This window comes from Narcine bancroftii, chromosome 2, assembly GCF_036971445.1.
Source record: "Narcine bancroftii isolate sNarBan1 chromosome 2, sNarBan1.hap1, whole genome shotgun sequence".
NCBI classification, from domain to species: domain Eukaryota; kingdom Metazoa; phylum Chordata; class Chondrichthyes; order Torpediniformes; family Narcinidae; genus Narcine; species Narcine bancroftii.
In genome coordinates, this window is record NC_091470.1 from 333,664,241 (window position 1) to 333,685,951 (window position 21,711).

Here is a 21,711-nt window from a genome sequence, read left to right on the forward strand (position 1 = left end):
CTCTTGGTACATTTCGAATCACATAAACCAGACCAAGGAAGAATGCTAGATTTCCTTTATTAAAAGACATGAGCAAACCAAATAGTGTAATGACAATGTTCTATAGTACCATGAGGAATTAGCTTTCTAAATTTCAGATTTAATTACTTGAATTTAAACTGACCAGTTATTCTTTCTGCCAGTTAAGTTTCGGAAACTCGTATGCATTTTTTTTTGCGTATTTGCTCCAATCACCCAATCCTATGATTTTCTACTCTTTGAAGTATTAAAAGTCATTTCTTTTTAATATAATATACCTAACTACCTAAATTACTCACAAAAAGATAACCTTTCTTGTGACACTAATATCTAGCTGCTGACTGAACCATGCCTTTTTTAAATTACATGCTGGGATCACCTCCCCAAAGGATCCCTTACTGTAAGATTACTAATTAACTTCATTCATTACGCAAGTTAAATTCTGTGAGAGTCTGTTCCTTCGTAGATTCCAGACAATTGGAGAAAACTGCCACAAATAAAACCAATTTTATTTTCTCACTCTATCTGAAAATTAATGTACACATGATTGTAGATTTTTCTCTCCTAAAGATTCCCTCTCCAGTTGTTTGAGGGCATGTAAACTGTATCATTTGCCGCACCCTATGTCTTATCGCCAACATATTGTTTCTACTTCCTGTTCCAAAGGAGCAAGTTCATTCCTCATTGATGAATTATGTCATCCTCTATTATCTGAGATATTCTCCACCTTTCTTTTCTGTTTCACATGAGTCTTAAAGTGCTACAGCACAAAAAACAGGCCTACATGCCTTGTCCATGCTGGTCAATGTGCCTTCCTTTCTAAATGCCAAGAACTTTGAAATATTTAACTCTCGTTTTGGTATACAACTATATAATACCAATCAAGCCAAGATTATCATTAGTTTATCATTGAGTGCCTTGTGAGTTAAGAGGCAACTCTTCTAATTTTAGAATTTTCCTTGAATTTATTTTTATTACAATTGCACTATTACTGTTATTATCTTAACCCTTCCAGCCTCGGGCAAAAAATCTGCCAAAACTGCTCACTTGGTATGTTGCCTGGCTTTCCTGTACTGATATTGAAAATAATTAAACTAATTTAAAAGGTTAATAGGATGATGGACTTTAGGTTTAGACAACAGAAGTAAAGTCAAGGAGATAATGAGAGAAACTGGTATCCAGTGTACCAGTAGCTCAGAATACTTCACATGTATGGCTGATTACATCTTTAAACTAGAGGAAATCACTAAATCATGACATCATAAGTATTTTCTACTTACAACTGCCCAATCATAGCTGTGGTATGACATCGGAAACCTTGGCACTCGGAAAGTGTGCTGACGGGTTGCATCATAGCCTGGTATGTGAGCACCAATACCTCTGAACAGAAACCCCTGCCAAAGATAAGGACAGGGCCCTGTATATCATAGGTAAAACTCTCCCTACTATCAAGAAATTCTACCTGGAACAATGCCATCGGAGAGTAGCAGAAATCATCGAGGATCCACACTACCCAAGACATCAGGACCTGCTCTTGTCCACACTCCTGCCATTAGGAAAGAGGTATAGGTGCTACAAGACTCATACCACCAAGTTCAGTAACAATTGCTACCTGTCCACCATCAGACTCCTCAACAACAGACTTGTTTAAGGACTTTTACTTTGTACATTATTTATTATTGAATATTTATTTTTTTCATGTATTGCACAATCAGTTTCTTTCCTTTGTATACATATCTTTTTCATGAGTAGAGTTTACAGTTACTGATTAAGTTGAAATGCTGCCAGGAAAAGGAATCTCAGGGTTGTATGTAACATGTATATACTCTGATAATAAATACGAACTTTGAACTGTTGACTTGATAATCATACCCACTGCTACTTGACTATCTGGATCTTATCCAACATGTATAAAGTTCATCATTGCACAATATCTGTCTGGATAGTGTATTTCTAGCATAAATCATCATCCTGAATAGTTTGCATTATGAAGCAACCTACTTGTATTGGCACCTAGTCCACTACCGAAAGCATTCCCTGTCTTCATCACTGGTGAACCTTGGAAGCAGTGTGTACTGCCTTCAAAATTCACTTCAGCAAATGGTAAAACTTATTTAAGAGTCATAGTTGGCAATATATTTCTGTTCCTTGATTCCAAAATAGTATCGTGGGAGTTCACAAGAATTCTGCAAACAAAGGAGTGTAAAGAGATCCATTGTGTTACCTGGCCCATTTCTGTGCTCTGCCCAAAATGAATATGAACTGATTCTATCTGTTCCTTCTGCAGCACTATCTGACTTCATGAAAATCTTGATTAATTTGGGAATTCTTTTGCAATCTTCACCCTCCACCATGTGTATCTTCATTGAATAAGCCACCAGGTGGTGCTGGAAAGCTTTATCATTTCTCTGTCATATACCCTTATTGCCTGTCCCGCATCGGACTTGTCAGCCACAAACGAGCCTGCAGCTGACGTGGACTTTTACCCCCTCCATAAATCTTCGTCCGCGAAGCCAAGCCAAAGAAAGAACCCTTATTGTGTCACAGTCCACTAACACATTGATTGAAGGATTCTCATTTGTACATTCGAATATTAACCCCATTCCATCCCTTCAATTCTTAACTTTAAACTTGGGTTCACAGGAAAGAATGCTGCATCCTGATTCCTGTAGGTACATTTTGTAAATCAAAGTTCAGATTTATTGTCAAGGTACGGACATGACGTCACATACCACCCTAAGATCATTTTTTCTGTGGGCCATGCAGAATTTCTTATGGAAGTGCAAAAAACCTGTACTCAAGAAAAGATATAAAAGAGTGGAATGCAAACAAAGAAATGTAAATAAAATGTGCAATACAGAACAAATAAATATTCAGTGATAAATAATGTGCAAAGCAAGAATCCTTATATGAGTCTCTGAATGAGTTTGTGGTTTTGAAGTCTGGTGATGGAGGGGTAGCATCCATTCCAGAACCCAGTGGCATGAGTCTTGTGCATGTATACCTCTTTCCTGGTGGTAGCAATGAGAACAGAGCATGTCCTGGATGGTGTGGATCCTAGAGTACAAAGTTATTGTTAGTGCACCATTCAGCTAAGTTTTTAATCTCCCTCCTGTTTGCTGACTCATCACCCCTTTTTAATACAACCCAATACCATGGTATTGTCAGAAAATTTGTAGATAGTGTTGTTATACCGAGCCACACAGTCATGGTGTAAAGCAGGGACTAAGTATACAGGGAGCTAAATACACAGCCCCCTGCCCCGCTAGGTACTGATAGAGATTGTGGAGTAGAGTAGATGTTCTTACCAATCCTCATTGATTGAGGTCTGGAGGTTCCTGCTGTGACAGTATTTTCTCCATTAATTGCACTCTGCTGTAAAGGACAATGCAGTATTCTCAAGTAAAGAGTTGAAGAGAAGAGGTGAGACAGGCTATTTCTGATGTGCGCTACAGTGGATAATGTTCGTAGCCTTTTTTTAAAGGTTACAATATGAAAATATTGATTAATTTTGGAATTCTTTTGCAATATTCGGGGCACCACCAAATCCTTATTTCCCCCTCCACCATGTGTACCTTCATTGAGTAAAGCCACCAGGTGGTGCTGGAAGGCCTTATAATTTCCAATTGCCCTCATGTAAAGCCATACAGCAGAGGGAGCCTCAGGACTTCTCACTTTCCAAGCAGTTAAGCACGTATCAGGAGTGAAAAACACTAAAATCTGAAGATGCTGTGATTTTAGTAAAACACACACAGAAATGCTGGAGAAACTCAACCAGTCATGCAGTGTACAGAGGAGGTAAAGGTATATTACCAACGTTTCAGGCCTGAGCACTTTCTCAAGGAATAAGCAAAGAATAAGGAAGAAAGAGAACAGGAAGGCTCAGAATAAAGACAAACCTTGCTGGGGGAGGATTCCAGACCAACAAAAGGTATTAATTGGGTATGATAAAAGGAGAGGTGAGAAAAGATTTTGGGTCTGTGAAAGGGGAGAGAGAGAAAAGGGGAGAGAGAGAGACAGACAGCTGGCAAAAGATATCAGGGGAAGAAGGGGGGGGTGGTTAGCAAAAGCCAGAAAAATCAATGTTAATGCCATCTTTTTGGAGGATGCCCATTCAGAAGATGAGATGCTGTTCCTCCAATTCATGGATGGTCTCAGTGGTTCCTCTGTTTGCGCGAAAGCCGCACTGTGATTCTGGGAGAATATTCTCGGCGACACTAGGTATTATTCTATTTAGTAGAATCCTAGCGAAGATTTTGCCTGCAATGGAGAGCAACGTGATTCCCCTGTAGTTTGGGTCCTCTACCGGCACCACCTACGGCTCCTAGAACGCTTCCACCAGCGTTGTCTCCGCTCCATCCTCAACATCCATTGGAGCGCTTACATCCCTAACGTCGAAGTACTCGAGATGGCAGAGGTCGACAGCATCGAGTCCACGCTGCTGAAGATCCAGCTGCGCTGGATGGGTCACGTCTCCAGAATGGAGGACCATCGCCTTCCCAAGATCGTATTATATGGCGAGCTCTCCACTGGCCACCGTGACAGAGGTGCACCAAAGAAAAGATACAAGGACTGCCTAAAGAAATCTCTTGGTGCCTGCCACATTGACCACCGCCAGTGGGCTGATAACGCCTCAAACCGTGCATCTTGGCGCCTCACAGTTTGGCGGGCAGCAACCTCCTTTGAAGAAGACCGCAGAGCCCACCTCACTGACAAAAGGCAAAGGAGGAAAAACCCAACACCCAACCCCAACCAACCATTTTTCCCCTGCAGCCGCTGCAACCGTGTCTGCCTGTCCCGCATCGGACTTCTCAGCCACAAACGAGCCTGCAGCTGACGTGGACTTTTACCCCCTCCATAAATCTTCATCCGCGAAGCCAAGCCAAAGAAAAAAAAAGGATGGTCTCAGACTGGCAGTGCATGGACCATGGACAGATATGTCAGTAAGGGAATGGGATGAGGAATTGAAATGGATGGACACTGGAAGAACCACACTATTGTGGTGGACAGAGCCGAGGTGCTCAACATTGTCCCAGTCTGTGCCCCGTCTCTCCAATGTAGAGACCACAGTGGGAGCACCAGATGCAGTAGATGACCCCTGCAGATTCAGAAGTGAAATGTTACTTCACTTGGAAGGGCTGTTTGGGACCCGGAAATGTGAGGGAGAACGTCTGGGCACGAGTGGACCATCTCCTGTTGTCACAGGGGTAGGTGACAAGTGTATGATTTGTGGAGAGGGAGGAATGGACAAGGGAGTCATGGAGGGAATGGTCCTTGTGGAAGGCGGAGAGTGGAATATGTGTCTAGTGATGGGATCATGTAGTAGGTGGCATAAATGATGGAGGAGGATATATTGGATGCAGAGGCTAGAGAGGTGGTAGGTGAAGACAAGTGGAATCCTGTCCTTATTGTGTGTTGGGGTGGAGGGGGTCAGGGCAGATGTGCTGGTCATGGAAGAAATGCAGGTCATGGCCAAGTTGATTGTAGTAGAGGAATAGTCATGTTGTTTGAAGAAGGAGGACATTGCTATTGATCTGTCAGGGAAGTCCTCATCCTGGGAGCAGATGCGATGGTGACAGAGGAATTGAGTAAGGAATCCTAAAGGGGACAGGGTGTGAAGAGGTATAATAGAGCATGCATTGGTGATGGCAGAACTCATAATTTCAATCAATTTTTTCTCTATATTATATTTTGCTGCTTATGCCCAATTTCCATTCTGTTTTTAAGGTGGTCATGGTTTTATTCTTCTGCTTCCTCTGAGACCAGAACATTTGACCAATATTTTAGGGTTCTTCCATTTACTATTGTGTGTCTATGCTGTCACGGTAAGTAGAATTCATATAGAGTCATACAATAATGCAGCTTTGAATAGGGTCTCTGGCCCAACTTGTCCATGCCAACAAAATAGGGATTCTGGATAGTTCCATTTGACTACATTTAATCCATATCCTTCTAAACTCTCATATCCATTTATCTATTCAAGTATTTTTTTTTAATTTTAAAATTGTACTTGCTTTTGTAGCATCCTCCAGTAGCTCATTCCAGATATGGACCAACCTCTCAGTGTACAATGTACCCCTTCTCTCTCCTCTCATTTTATACCTATGCCCTAGAAATATTTACCCTGGGGAGGAAAAATACTGAACTATTCACTCATGATTTTATATACCTCAATAAGGTTACCCTCAGCCTCCCGTGCTCCATAAAATAAAGGCCCAGTCTATTTAACCTCTCCCTATAACTCAAGCCCCTCAGTTCTGGTGATATCCCCATGAATCTCCTCTGTACCCCTTCCAACCTATTGATGTTCCTCTTATAGCTGGGTGACTAGATCTGCACACAAGGGTGGTCTCACCAAAACCCTATACAGCTGTATCATGAGGTTCCAACTTTAGTACTACTCCTTACAATGAAAGCCAAATAGTCTCTTCAAAATGTGTCCACTTGAGTCACCACTTTCAGAGAACTATGCACTTGAAACCCTAGGTCTTTCTGCTCTTCAAGTCTTTCCAGGCCCCTGCCATTTACTGTACACACTTTCAGGTGGCCAAATTACCCCGATGTAAAGCCACATATCTACCCCTATGCGGCTGTCAGGAGGCCACCTGAAAGAGTAGGAGGCACCTCCGAGGCGCACTTTCCAACCCTCCTCCGAGAAGGATAATCACCGGAGAACTGAAGTCCCCTTAGGCACCTGAATGCAGCAGCCTGAAAGCAGCCGCCTGAAAGCAGCTGTTAAAGGAATGATGATCAGCTGGCAAGTGCCTGACAACAGGGCAGGGGCAGCCGGCACAGGACATCAGCGTTGGGGCGACCAGCGCGGGTTGTCCTTCTCAACTGAATAGATCCTGTATTAAACTTCTTCACCATCTGCTACACCTCTGATGTAGGTGTTAATTGTAAATTTGCTCATAATGTTAATTTTGTTGTTTATTATGTTTTTGTCATCCAAATTATTAATATAGATGGCAAACATCAGTGGACCCAGCACTGAACTGACAAGCACTAAACATTTTTTCAATCAGAATGACATCCTTCCGCTTGTACTCTCTGACTGCTTCCATTTAGCCAGTGTTGAATCCAATGGGCAGCTCCACCAGAGATGTGGATCTGGAGCTCGCTTGCCAATGCTTTGAAGTGGAGCCTGTGTGGCTGCAGAGACTGCGGAAGTGCTAGAGTCAAATCCATGGGCACTCAGTGTCTGTATGATTAGAAAGCCTTCAGCACCTGAGGCCCTTCTTGCCTTCAGCACCTCGAATCCCTGTTCCAATACCTGGTTCTCATGACCCCGCAGCTTGTATATTTGTTAAATCAAGTAAAATAATTGTTAAAAAAAATGAAGTCAAAACTTCTGTGCAGGTCCAGTATGCAATGGAAATTGTATTGTGCTTCTTCATGTATACGATGTACTTCAAAATGCAGTTTGTTTGGAGTGTAGACATTATAGGGTGTAGTGCATAACTGATGTTGCCATGCTGGATCATACATTTGCAATGAAGAAATTGTGTAGGTCTCAAATGCAGGAGTGGGTGTTAATGGAAGTGTGAAGACCTCCAGATCCTCCAGGATTTGTTAAGGTGTACACCCTTTACCTAAATTAGTATTGGGAAGTCTGCTAATGAAACAACCCATGAATTCTTGGATTTGTGAAGAGTCCCAATTTCCTTGACATCACTGACAAAGCTTTTGACTTTTATGACCATATATGATGGGTAATAACTATACTGATGATATTTATACTAGATCTTCATCTCCAACTCAACGATGCCCCTTTTTCCTTCAGAGAAATATTGTGCCCAACCCAATCTTGGTACTGTCATGCAAAGCCAGACCTGTGCCAAATAGGCCCAATTCCTCAAAATATTCTTTCCCATTGAAGACTGTTGCTTGATGGTCCAGCTATAATAGAGACCACAGAATAAGGTACGCACATTTCGTGCAACTCGGCAAGTCATGTGCAATTTTTAAGTGCAATTACCTGTTCATCTGTGTAATCATTGCATGTCAGAAAATCAATCCCTACTATCTCACAAAACTGAAGCAGGTTCTCCAAGCAATGCCTTTTAGCAGATATTTTCAGAAATTTCTCACTTTATTTTAGATTTGTACATTCATTAAATTTTGCAACATGGAAGCAGATCACTCGGTCTATCTAAACTAATCCCATTTGCCTGCATTTAGCCCATGTCTTATTTACAATTTGCTATCCATTTAACCAGGAACAGCAGGTGCTGTAGGTTTCAACTATATTACATTCTAAATGTAGTACTGCATGACAAAAATGGAACCTTGTACCTTTATCTTTATCAAAATGGGTCTTAACTTCTCTGGCAGCTAAAATCCCTTCACCCTCTGAGTAAAAAAACTTGTCCCTCAGGTCTCGTTCAATTTTTTTTGCTTCACACCCTAAATCTATATCCTCTAGTTTTAGACTCAACTACCATAGATAAAAGACTATGACTATCTACCCTATCTATAATTTCACAAAACTCTTTGTTTGCCCCTCAGTTTTCTTTGCCCCAGGGCATTCTGTTGCAGCCTGACTAATGTCTCGTTACCACTAAAGCCTCATAACTCAAGCCAAACACCCTTCTCTGCACGTTCTCTCTAGCTTAATCACATCCTTTCTATCCCATGGCAAACAGAACTGCACACGATGTTGTTTGCAGGTGTATCAAACCATATAAAACCAAACTTTTGTTCATCTGAATAAATCCTTAAACTGAAGCTTTGTTTACTTCTCCAAGTAAAAGGTACAGAATTCCATTGCAGTTTTCCAAAGAAAATTAGGTGAGTTCTCCCAATATCCTGACCAACAGATATATCTCAATCAATGCAAACAAAATTAAAAATGAATGGGCTTTTCATTTGTTTGCTGTTTCTGTTAACTGAACTTCAAGGCAAATTGCTTACATGAAAACATTGATTGCTGATCATTTTGGAATTTCCTAAACATGTGAAAGCTCATATAAATACAAGGAGTCAAACATTTAATGTGTGAAATTTGGGAATCACTATTATCTTTGCATAAAATGGAAAATGCTTTATATTGACTTTTTTTCAGACATAAAGAGCATAATGGTAGATTTCTATACACATATGTCTTTACTTGTTACATAATCACTGTTAAAATATAATTGCATAGTTAATGAAAATGTGGAACAATCACGTTGGGTAAGAGAAAATATATTTTTTTTCCAGTCTTCACCAGATGGAATGAAGATTGGGCCCATAATCTAACTTCAGGAACAAAACATCTAGGCACTGCAAAGAGAAATCAGTGGAATTAGTGTTTGTGGAAGGAGGGGGAGCTCAAAAGGAATGATGTTCTTCATTACCTGGTCATAACTTGGTGAGTTTGTTGCCTAATGGTTTGTGATGAGTTCCTCATATGTGACATCATCATTAATTTTATTAATGAGATTCCTACCAAGAATTCATAGTTTTCCCAAGCAACCTATCCACAGTTAGTATCCTTGACATTATTTTGTCAGCTGACTAGAGCAAATATTTTATGTCTGAATCTGAATATGTGATGAGAGTTTATTGCAATATAGATAACAACAATATTGAGATGAAATGACATTTTTGCTTGCTGCAGCTACACAGTACAGTATGTTAAACATAGTAACAAACATAAATGCACACGTTACTCCACAAGAAAAATAAAGATAATAAATACATTATTACAATTCACAGCTGTAGTTATGCAAAGAAAAGAGCTGTTTCAATGATATGGACAGAGCTTTGGTGATCCTGGATTAGTGCAATGCTTCAGGTCGTCCAGGAGGTTCTTGAACATAGAAGTGTTAGAGCAGGCTCCTGTACCTTCTGCCTGAAGATAGCAGTGAAAAGAGAGCATGCTTCCTTGAGGCAATGTCTCACATAGATGTTTTCAATGTGCATGTGATGGACCTGTCTAGGTCTGCCATATTCTGCAGCCTTCTGCATTCCTGTACATTCCTGCACACTCGACTTTTCAACTTTTCAAACCAGGTCATAATGCAGCCAGTTAGTGTATTTTCACAGTGCACATGTAGAGGTTCAACAGAATATTTGGTACCATGCCTCATCTTCTTAGACTCCTTAGAAAGTAAAGGTTTTGGTGTGATGCTTTCTTCTTGTGCTAGCCCAGGATGTGATGTTTCTTTTATTGTAATAAAGAAACTTGGGTTCTTTTAAAACAACTATGCTTTATTAGCTAAAGTACTCACAAGACCATGAGGAGGCATCCATCTTGAATCCGAATGAGCTGCATCAAACTAGTCTCTGACTAGTTTGGGTGGCCAGGAGGATCACTAGCACTCCATCGCTACATCCCTTTCCTTGAGATGTTTAATCTAACAACATGACACACTAATACAGTATTCATTTCAATTTACAGTTCCACACAAATGTAAACACAACATCAGCAGCACAAACTTTTTAAGTGTGCCGTTACTTTTCTTTTAGAGATTCAGCCTGTCAGGTATTTTGATAAAATGTGTAGATGCTTGTGTTGGCTCTGCTGGTCCACTACTCTCTAGCACTGGTGAGATTTCCTCTGTTGCTTTGCAGGCTGGATCTTCAGCATTTGTCGGTTCCTGCAGCCTCTCTTGCATTTTCACCAGGCTCTTTCGATTCCTCCTCAGTATTTTACCATCCTCTATTCTGACAGTGGAGAATCTTGGATATACATTCATTTTGTCCCAAGTGTCGGAATCTTTTAGTTTCACTGCGTCATGCTGTGCCAGTGGCCCTAAACTTCTTGCTGACTTGTCATAGTTGGCTTTTTGTCTTCATTGCAGACAATTTGGTTTCCATTTGACATCTTCAACATCTCTGTTCTTATGTGGGTCTTCAGAGTAGGAAAGTGCTGTGCATAGTCTATATCCCATCAGAAGCTCAGCAGGTGACATGTCATGTTCAAGTAGTGATGCTCTGCAGCTCAATAGAGTTAGATATGGATCTGACCAACTCTCTTCTGGTTTTTTTTTGAGCAACTGTTTATGTAAACTTCTTTGTCTGTTTTACTATTTGACTGTGGATGCAGAGGACTTGAAGTTACATGTCGAAAATCATACTTTTCTGCAAAGTTCTGGAATTCCTTGCATCTGTAACTTGGTCCATTGTCACTGTAGACAATTTGGGGAATTCCATGCCTTGCAAACATCGATTTAATATATTTGATCACACAAGCAGCAGACATATTAGAAAGCAGTATAATCTCTGGATGGTTCGATAGATAATCAATAACCAGTAAGTAATTATTTCCATCCACGTAGAACAGATCAGTCTCAACTTTCTGCCATGGTTCTGCTGGTATGACAGTTATTATCATGGGTTCCTTTGTTTACCGTATGTGATGTTTCAGACAGATCTCACAGCTAGAAACCATCTTGTCAATGTCAGCATTTATCCTTGACCAATAAACAGTAGTTCTGGCCCTCCTCTTGCATTTTTCTATTCGAAGTTGCCCCTCATACACCTTTTTCAGCATTTCTTGTCACAGTGATTGAGGAATTTCAATTCTGCTCTGCCTGAGTAAAAGCCCATTGACAACACTCAGCTCAGTTCTGATGTTCTAGTATGGCTGACATTCACCTCTAGGCCATCAGATTATAGATGCCCTGTAGAACTGTGTCCTTTTCTGTTTCAGGTAAAAAAACCTCTTGGATTTCATGTCAGGTATGGGAAGAGATTCAGTGATCAGAATCACATAGATATTCATATCTGTCTCTGTGGAACTCTCATTGTGTGCTTCACTCTGCATCGTTGCCCTGGATAATGCATCAGCTAATACAACAGGTTTCCCTGGTATGTACACCCTCTTTGCTAGGCTTAGATGTTCACATGCTTTGTCACCAAACAATGATTCATGTCCATCTGGGACTACTGTGAACTGAGATGGTGCTCTTTATTTCTAACTTTCACCTTGAGTTTACATGTACCTTTTGTGTTGATTCTCTGTCCATTGCAGGCTTTACATGGATATATCACTTTATCTTTATTGCCTTGATGTCGTGCTCACAGATCAAGTTGATCTTTGCCCCTGTGTCTAGCTTGAAATAAATATTTGTTCCATTTGTCTATAATGACACTTATCCTGTTCATCTTTGTTCACTGGCTATTCAGTGTCTGTTGGTTTATAATCTTTCTGCACTACCATGCCCACAAAGTGTCTCACTGAGAGTAATTTCTTCTATAGTGTGTATAGTTTCACCTGTTTTGTTTCTCTTTGGAAATGGTTAATTGTTATATGGTTAAAAATGTTCCTTTGCATAATGATTCTGCCCTTTGCACTAGATACAGACTTTTCCATAGACTGGGCATTGTTTTGGTGAATGTTGAGTGCCACATCATTTGCAATTGAATATCTCTCCATTTTTTTGTTGTTTCCTATATCTCAATTTTTGTTTGCGAGTATGTCCCAACACTATGGTAATGATTGGTTTTTGCACTATTACTGAACTTTTTCCCATGCTACATAGTGTATCTTCACAGCTCAAGCTAAGGTAAGCGCTGTATCTCACAGCAACCTATTTCTCACTTTCTTATCAATAATCCCAAACATAATTTGATCATGAATCATTGAATTTTGCAGTGACCCAAAATTGTGTGTTCTTGTTTTCAATTAAAGATATTTAATTTTCAATTAAAGAAAGTCTGTTAAAGAAGTATCAACGCTCTCTCCCTGCAGCTGTGTATGTGAGTTAAACATGTACCTCTCAAACATTTCATTTTTCTTTGGTGAACAGTGTTCATCAAACATCTCAATAACCTTGTTGAACTTGAATTGACAAAAACAAAAACAAATGTATTGAAAACATCTAGTGCTTAAGGTCCCACTACGTTAAGTAGCCAAATCTGCTTATGCTTTAGCATGCATAGCTGATATGCTTGAAGCACGCAAAGCTGTACTTGCTCTAGATGCCTTTGAAGATTTTAAAGATCTTCCTGTGCTCATAACCTTGGAAATACTATCATCAGGATTCACATCTGAACTTCCAGATACTGCTGATTGATTCTCTATCTTCTGCATTTCACTTGATACAGCACCAGTGGGACTTTGCAAAGTATATTCATCTGTTCCAGTTCCACTAACCTTTAAGTCATTTAATGAGGTCTGCAGTGCCTTATTGGAGTCTTCTTGCTTAGTAGTTGAAGCTGCTTCTTCCTTGGTGGGTGGCTCCAACCTCCTGCCTAGTGTTGTCGGTCCACCTTGCTGGCTCAACTCACAACCAAACAGTTCTTTGAAAGGAGCTGTTTGCTTGAGGTCTTTAGCCCAACAAGGCTTCTTCTTATCCATCTTGGGTTCTTCACACTGCAACCTGGCTTCTCCTGGTTTCTTCTGGTTCCTGGGAACTGTAAGCAAATTTGTATCTTGTGTTGTCCTTTTGTCTTGAATCTGTGAATATGGACACAAGCTTTCTTATTTCTGGTTGTTTATAATAATATTTGCTGGGTTTCCTGCCATTTCTGTCTGTTAGCAGTGGCTTAACTTTTTCAAGGTCACAGGTGTCTGGTCAGACCTTGGCTCAATTTCAAACTATACAATTCACAGACAGGTTCTAAAGATTTCTGGAATATTCTTTTGTTACAGCAAGGATGTCTATTTGCTTTTAACAAGTTGAGTTCTTTCAGTCAAATTTTATGAGCTCTTTTTCCAAACAAAGTTCATAATAATAATTTTCTTTGAATCAAAATGAAGATGACATTTTCCAGGTTCTATGATTTCCTAATTTCAAAATGTGTCATCTTCAAGGAAACATGGGGACGATATTCCAAATTGGTATCTTAAAAATCCAATAAACCAAACTTTGTAGATGCAGCTTTATATAGCATTAATTAATTGATAAAGAAGATAAACATTTTGCATAACTTCATATTAAGATTTCCATAACAATGAATAAGCAAAGCATATACTGTATTTGAAGATATAACGATATTCAACTTTAAAGAGATATACAAGAAGAAATAAGATGAGTTCAAAGAAAATTATCTCAAGCTCACGTCTCCTTCATAGTTCGTTGAAGAATGAGATACAAGCTCTTAGTCTGCACGGATATTACGACATATTACATCATAGTCACTGTGGTAACACTACAAACAATAGTTTTCTTAAAGAGATAGCACAAAATTAACTAAGAATCAAAAACAGAAGGTTTTAACCTTTTTACATCCACTACCATCCTGCCAAAGAAGACAAGTGCATAGTTTCTCGGCCTCACTTTCCCATCTGTCTCATCCACATTTCAGTTGAGAAGCATGAAAACTTATTTTTTTCTCAATAATGAATGAAGTACTCTTTTTATCAGAAAAATTAAGAAGAAAGTTATGATCCAGGTAGAAATGAGGTTGACGGAATAGAAAATTGGTTAAATCAATGAGCAGTGGCTGGAATAAGTCAAATTTAAGTTTTTGAATGGCTGTTCATTGTGCGGAAATGATAAGCATCCTTAGATGAATCTATTTGACTGAGCCTTTGGCTACTCTGTCCTCTTTGAAATTCTTTAACCTTTTGACCATTTGTCTCCTTGCCGAGTTACTTTACATATATTCGGATTCATGATAAGATGTTATTTAAATGCAAATGGTTTCAAATCTACTTTTGAAGACCAGCCTGCTTCTTGGCTCATCTTCTATCAACCCCTGCCCCTTTCCAAGCGTCATGCTTACTTTTCACAGCTCCGTCAATAAAAAGTAGAGACAATTAATAAATGTTCAATTCTTTTAAGTTAAACACACCTTTATGTATTAAATTTTAATTTAAAATATTGAGTAAAATAAAACAAAAAACAAACCATTATCTGTATTTTCTGGTTTAGTTCAGGTCAGTAACTCTATTCAAGTGGATAGTCTTGCACTACTTATGCTAAATGCTCAGTTATTGAGTTCATTGAAAACAGATATTAAGGGAATCAAAGGATATGGGGCTGGTGCAGGAAAATAATATTGAAGTGTTGCTTCAGCGATGATCAAGATGAATGATGGGGCATGCACAAAGCAACACATTTTAATTGAGACATACCACATGGTAACAGGCCTTTTCAGCCCACCAGCCTATGCCGCCCTAATTAAACCCAATTGACCTACAACCCTGGTATATTTTGAAAGGTGGGAAGAAACCGGAGCACCCAGAGCAAACCCACGCAGATACGGGGAGAACGTACAAACTCCTTACAGCCGTGATCTTGATTTGGTGCTCCACGCCATGTGCTGGTTTAGCGTCGAGGAAGTTGGGCGCCAACAGTGACGGATATTTGGTCAGTAGGTAGGCATATTCGTTACAGTCCAGAGCGTAGATTCCTAACAGTATGACTGAAATGTGGTAGCGTTCTAGTGTTAGAGGTAGTGCAGAGGAGGCTTACAAGGTTAATTCCAGAGATGAGGGATTAGCTGGAATTCAGAAGAGTAAGAGGGGATTTTGTAGAAACATTAAATGATGAAAGGGATAGATAAGAGAGGGGCAGGAGAATTGTTTCTGCTAGTAGTGAGACTAGAACAAAGAGACATAACCTCAAGATTCAATGGAGTTGCGGCACATTCTGTCATTTAAGAGAAGGTTGGATGTGTACGTGGAGGAGAGGGGGTTGGAGGGTTATTGGCGGAGAGCGGGAGGTTTGAGCTAGTGGAGTTGTTCTAGTGAACCGGTGCGGACTCGAAAGGCCAACATGGCCTGTTTCCACTCCGTAAATGGTTATATGGTTATATGTACTCATGGTCTTAGTTTCTTTAATTTTCCTATGATCTAATGTAAAGCTGAGGAGGCATAAGCCAAGCACTCCTTGGCCTTGGATATTAGTATTTGCAGTACTGTGTCCAGTGGCAGAGGAGGTCAGATGTACCATCTGAACCAAACAATTCTCTGAGGAATCACCAGTCTGAATGTTCGCTGTCATTTCAGTGAAACACTGAGAATTGTGTGCCACTGTATTTTGGATGAGATACTAAACTAGGCACTAGGGAGACTTGTTATGCGTTTTAGTGCACCTGAAGAACTACTTGGCATTGTTGCAATTGTGAATAATAAAAGAAGTATGACATATATTAAATGAAACAGACCAACACTTGGCATATCTGAAAAAGGGCATAGGCCCCAAATATTTTTTAAATGATTTTTCTAAAATTTACGGTAAGGTAGAAACTAATTCTGGCCATTTAAACCCATGCTGCCCAATTACACCCAAATTAACCTGCAACTCATACATTTTGGAAGGTGGGAGGAAAACAGAACACTCAGAGCAAACCGACACAGACTCAGGGAGAACATACAAAAAGTACTTTCAGACAGCGCCAGATTCGTACTCATTGCTGGTGCTGTAATAACAGCATCACACTAAACACTCTGCTAACCGGGCCACCCAAACTGCCTATTGTTTCCCACAGTCCCTCCAGCAACTTTGTGCATTGTACCTTTTCCCCACCATCCATTATTAGATCAGTGGTTTTCAAACTGCCCCCACTAAACTCATATTCCATCTTAAGCAATCCCTATGCCATAAGTGTTCTGTGATTGTTAAGAAATTACTTAAGGTGGTATGTGAGAGGGAAAAAATAGTTGAGAACCACTGATTTAAACCCAATTGTTACTGAAATATTCTGCTTGAGAAAACTTTCCTTTGAAGTTATGAAACCATGCACATATTGAGTCAATTAGCTACTATAAAAACAATGGTTTTCAAACTTTTTCTTTCCACTCACATATCATGTTAATCAATCCTTACTAATCACAGAGCTCTTGAGGCATAAGGATTGCTTAAGGAGGAATATGATTTTAGACCTTGGGCTTTATTGGATTTTTTTTAATGATTACATTTCATTTTGGAGAGAGGTGCCAAGAATTGTTAATGAAATATTCCATTACAGCAGAAATTTAGTTAACATACATTCCATCCTGCTAGAAGTTAAGACACCTCTCTACTCCAGCCTCAATCAACTCCCTCTCAGACACAATAGTCTACCTTCCCACTCTCTAGTCCCCAGTCAGATTTTCAAGGCCACTCCCAATTCTCTAGACCACATCACACAGGATTTTTTTTATTAGTCCCCCAATGACAAAAGAATTAATGCAAAATGCATTAGGATCTTCTAGTAAGGCCCAGTCTAAATATGGATTCGTTGCTTCAATAAATAAAGAGAGCAAGCTTCGACTAATTGAACTGAACAACCACACTCAATGCATGCAGCAGGATTAAATGATTTATAATGGATTTAAAGTAAGATTTGATTTTTTAAATTTCATTTTTGGAATTTGAGTAGCAATGACAAAGCTGATGAGGCATTTTGGTGTATGTTATTTTGTAGCATGCGTTTATGTGGATCCTGGATCACTTGGTATCTCTGCACCAATTACTGCTGATAATCTATTTGCAGATTTCTTTGTCCAAGTATCTTTATTGATAGAATATTTGATAAATTTTGCAGATTTACAGTTCGTCAATATATAAATGTGTAAGGATATTTCAAATCCCCACATTGGCAAAAATTTAAGAAAAAAAAACAAATATAAATTTAAATCAATTTGAAATCCTTTAATCCTGCTGCATGGAATGAGTATGGTTGTTGAACTTAGTGGTTGGAAGTTCATACTCCAAAATACATCATCATCCTTTGTTACTTCTCCATGCACAAGAAATAGAGTCTATGTTTAGACAGGGCCTTGTTACAGCATCAGGAATCCAGGCAATGATTAAACTCAACCCGTTAAAATGAATATAACTTATTGAAAAAGCAAGGGCACCCAGAAATGATTTTACAGTTACAATCTCCACGGGTATAAACATTCCATTCAAAATGTTGCACGATTTCTTGACTTACATTAGTTTGAAAAGAGTACCTTATTGAGAACAATTGAGTATCTTGTTAGTGCAAAACAATGACTTAAAGTTTCTATTTTGTTCTCAGGTTTAAGACAGTGGTTACAAGCCACTTCCTCTTGACATCTCTGAGCTGTTAAATGACACTTGGCTGTTGATTTTCCATAAATGTCAGGTGTAACGTAGCATTGTGTTGAAGTCATCAAATTAAGAGGTTTCAACTATTAATGTAGTGGTATGAATTTGAATCCTACCTTAGCAATTGGGTAAATAAATAAATAAAAGTAATTAAATTAACTCAGAATTTCAAGCTAATATCTGTAAAAGTCTCTCTGGATTATATTTGTCTGAATCCATAAAACTGGATGACAGTATGTGATTTGAAATGAATGCAGCAAGGCTTCAGCAGTGTACAAGCAGGTTAAGTGAACAGGTGAGGAATGGCAGATAGAATATGATATTAAAAATGAGGTAATTCATTTTGGTATAAAAATAGAAACATTTCTTCTAAATGATAAAAGATTGAAAGGTTGTGCTATTCAGAAGGACCTGGTTGTCCTTGCACAAGATTCAGTGGGATTGCATTTGAAGTAATGTAAGCAAGTTTGGTCGCACTTCCTAAGGATGGACATACTTGCAAGAGAGGGAGGGCAGCGAACATTCATCATGTTGATTCTTGGTCACATGTAGTTTACCCTATGTAGAGAGGTTACAAAGACTGGGCTTCTACTCTAGAATTTAAAACAATGAGAAGTTTGATCAGTAGATATAGGGATGATGTTTCCTTTGGCAGATGTATTTAGATCTAATGATAATTTTCTCAAAAGAAGGGGCTGACCATCCAGGAGAGAAATGAAAAGAAAATTCTTCTTAATGAACTTTTGAATTTTCTACCCAAGAGAACAAAAAGGAACTCTGTGGTGACCTGAAAAAATCTCCCATGCATTCAATCTGGAAGACCCTGATGGGGCAAGGGTCTTTCAATCTGGAAGACCCTGATGGGGCAACTCCTGTGTGAACAGGCAGCTTGGTGGAGCATGGTGGAAAGGGAGAATGGCATGATTTGGAGGGCAGTCCTTTTGGCCTTTAAGTCCTCCCTGTAAGATCCCTAATGAAGGCTGATAGCCCTAGTCTCCTCCCTCGAAACCTGCTTTGGACATGAGCCAGCAGCATGAAGAGGTATGCCAAATTTTTCTGGTTAATAAAGCCATTGACTACTTGCTTTGTGTCTGTGGGTGATCATTAATCGTGCTACAATTTATTAACCAGATTTTTATTTGCCATGGACAAGGCGATTAGAGTGAAGAAGCCTCCTTGGTTCAGCGAGGCAACCAAGATGAAGTCAGAGGCGCCAGGTGTGAAGAACAGATGCCACCATCTTGGGACTCAGGGTCCCTGACTGCTGCTCCTGCTGCCGAGCACACGAGGTGCAACTACTGCAGCCAAGACAAACACCTTCAAAGTAATGCCCAGCCCACACCGTGACATGCTCAAACTGCTGGAGGAAGGGGCACTATGCAAAGGTATGCCTCTCCGAGTCCTCTTTTAGCAGTGCCACATGCAGACCATGACCTGCATCACCATCTTGGGTCAACCCACCTTCCGGCTTCATTTCCAGTAGCTGAGAATAGAACAGAGGGAACAGAAGCATGATGACACGGGATTACATCACATCTGGCTTCTCTTCTGGACTCCACCATGTGTGATTCATGGGGGTGGGCATCTTTGCGATGTCCTGGACAGCCATCTTGGTGGTAGCTGTCCCAACAATACAGCAGCAGAAATTCAGATAGTTAGTTGATGTTGGCCTTGATCATGCTGGACCAGAGCAGGGCACACCAGCTGGTGCGATCGTAATTGAGGTATTGAGGTAAACGGCCACACCACTGGTTGCCTGCTTGACAAAGGGAGCACAGAGAGTTTCATACACCCAGGCACGGTCCAACATTATTTTCTGACTATATCCCCAACAAAGTGAAAGGTAACGCTAGCCTCTAAATCCCTCTCTGCGGAAATCTGCAGGTGTTGCACCATGACCCTAACCATGAGGGGCATGGAAAGTAAAAATTCAAACTGCTAGAGATGCCCCACCTCTGGCACCCGTCATTACCGGGGCTGGATTTCCAGTGCCAGCTTAAGGGTGTGCTGATGCAGTTTGACAGACCCCACAACCCCCATTTACGATCCTCCCGAATGTGCCAATCACACACTGAAATGCCGTGCAGGGCACCCAACCTGTGTTTTGGGTACTCTTTGGATCCCTCTGCCCCCCACCACCTCCCTCCACCCCCATGCCAGAACCTCAACAGACTACAAACCAGCCACCAGTAAAACAAGTGATACAGCCCTGGGGACATGGAATTTATAAAACTGAAATGGGGTGACTGGTGGGGGAGGGCATCATAGAACCTAGTAACAGCCCCTGAAGGGCACAAGTGGAGGTGGTGAAGATTGGGGAGAACCACCAGATGGTCATCGATTATAGCCAGAACATTAACAGGTTCACCTTATTAGACACCTACCCTTTCTCCCACATAACCGACATGGTGAATGAGATCACCCAGTTCAGGGTCTTCTTCACCATAGACCTCAAGTTGGCGTACCACCAGATTCCGATTCATCGAGAAGACTAGCCTTACACAACATTTAAAGCAAACAGCCACCTCTATCACTTCCTGCGAGTCCCATTTGTCCTCACAAGCGTGGTGTTAATGTTCCAAAGAGAAATGGATTGCATGGTGGTTGACAACAAATTAAAAGCTACCTATCGCTATTTGGATATTGTTATCATCTGTAGTCGGAACCAGGAGGAATACGACGAGAACCTGCAGAGGTTCCTGGCCTCCACTAAATCTCTCAAACTCATGTACGATCTGGAAAAAGAGCATGTTCAGCACCATGCAATTGGCAATCCTGAGCTACGTGGTGAAACATGGTGTTATTGCCCCCAACCTTGAGTGCATGCACCACCCCCTGCTGGAACTTCCTCTGCCCAAGAAACCCAGGGCTTTAAAAAAATGCCTGAGGATCTTCTCATACTATGCTCAGTGGATTCCTAATTATGCAGACAAGGCCCAACCCCTGGTGAAAATCACTACCTTTCCCCCATTGGCAGAGGCCCGTAAGGCTTTCAAGGGCATTGTGTGGGAGTGCCAAGGCGGCGATGAATCCATCCTATTCTAAGTGGAGAGTGACGCCTCTGACTTCATCTTGGTTGCCTCGCTGAACCAAGGAGGCAGGCCAGTGGCATTTTTCTTCCGAACCCTCGATGGGCCCGAACTCAGGCACTCTGCCAATGAGAAGGAGGCACAGACTATAGTGGAGGCTATGTGCCACTGGAGACACTATTTGGCCAGCAGACCGTTCACCCTGTTTTCGAACCAGAAAGCTGTCACTTTTATATTTAATAATAAATAGTGGGGGGGGGAGGGGGGAAATAAAAAATGACAAGATCATGAGGTGGAGAATTGAGCTGGCCACCTATAATTAAGAGAACTTGTACTGGCCAGGCAAGCTCAATGAGACATCCAATGCCATGTCCAGGGGAACCTGCGCCAGGGCATATGTAGATCACCTCCAAGCTTTCCACGATAGCCTCTTTCACCCCGAGATCATGAGGATCTACCATTTTGTGAGGGCCCGCAACCTCCCCATTCAGTAGAGGAGGTCAGGGAGCTGAATGCAAGCCGCATTTTTACCAACTGGAGAGAACCAGCTCATCAAGGCTACTTGCTCCTTTTAATGGCTCAGTATGGACTCAGGGGCCTCTCCCATTCACAAATCAGCAAGTGTACTTCCTGAATATCATGGATGAGTACTCATGCTTCCCATTCGCCATGCACGGTCATTAAAGCACTCCACAACATCTTCACCCTACTTGGATACCCCAATTACT

At 40.7% G+C, this 21,711-nt stretch overlaps 1 long non-coding RNA gene across 4 annotated transcripts in view; it reads left to right on the forward strand.

Moving 5' to 3' along the window:
• Positions 1-21,711, forward strand: part of LOC138755697 (uncharacterized) — a 153,525-nt gene that overhangs the window by 4,155 nt on the left and 127,659 nt on the right. For 2 of the 4 annotated variants that reach the window (XR_011352470.1, XR_011352472.1), the window contains exons 1-3: positions 4,730-5,843; positions 9,220-9,370; positions 19,108-19,339. This is a non-coding gene — a long non-coding RNA (uncharacterized lncRNA). Of the gene's footprint in view, positions 1-4,729; positions 5,844-9,219; positions 9,371-19,107; positions 19,340-21,711 lie in introns of those variants that run through there. The other 2 variants (XR_011352471.1, XR_011352473.1) reach the window with 2 other exon arrangements.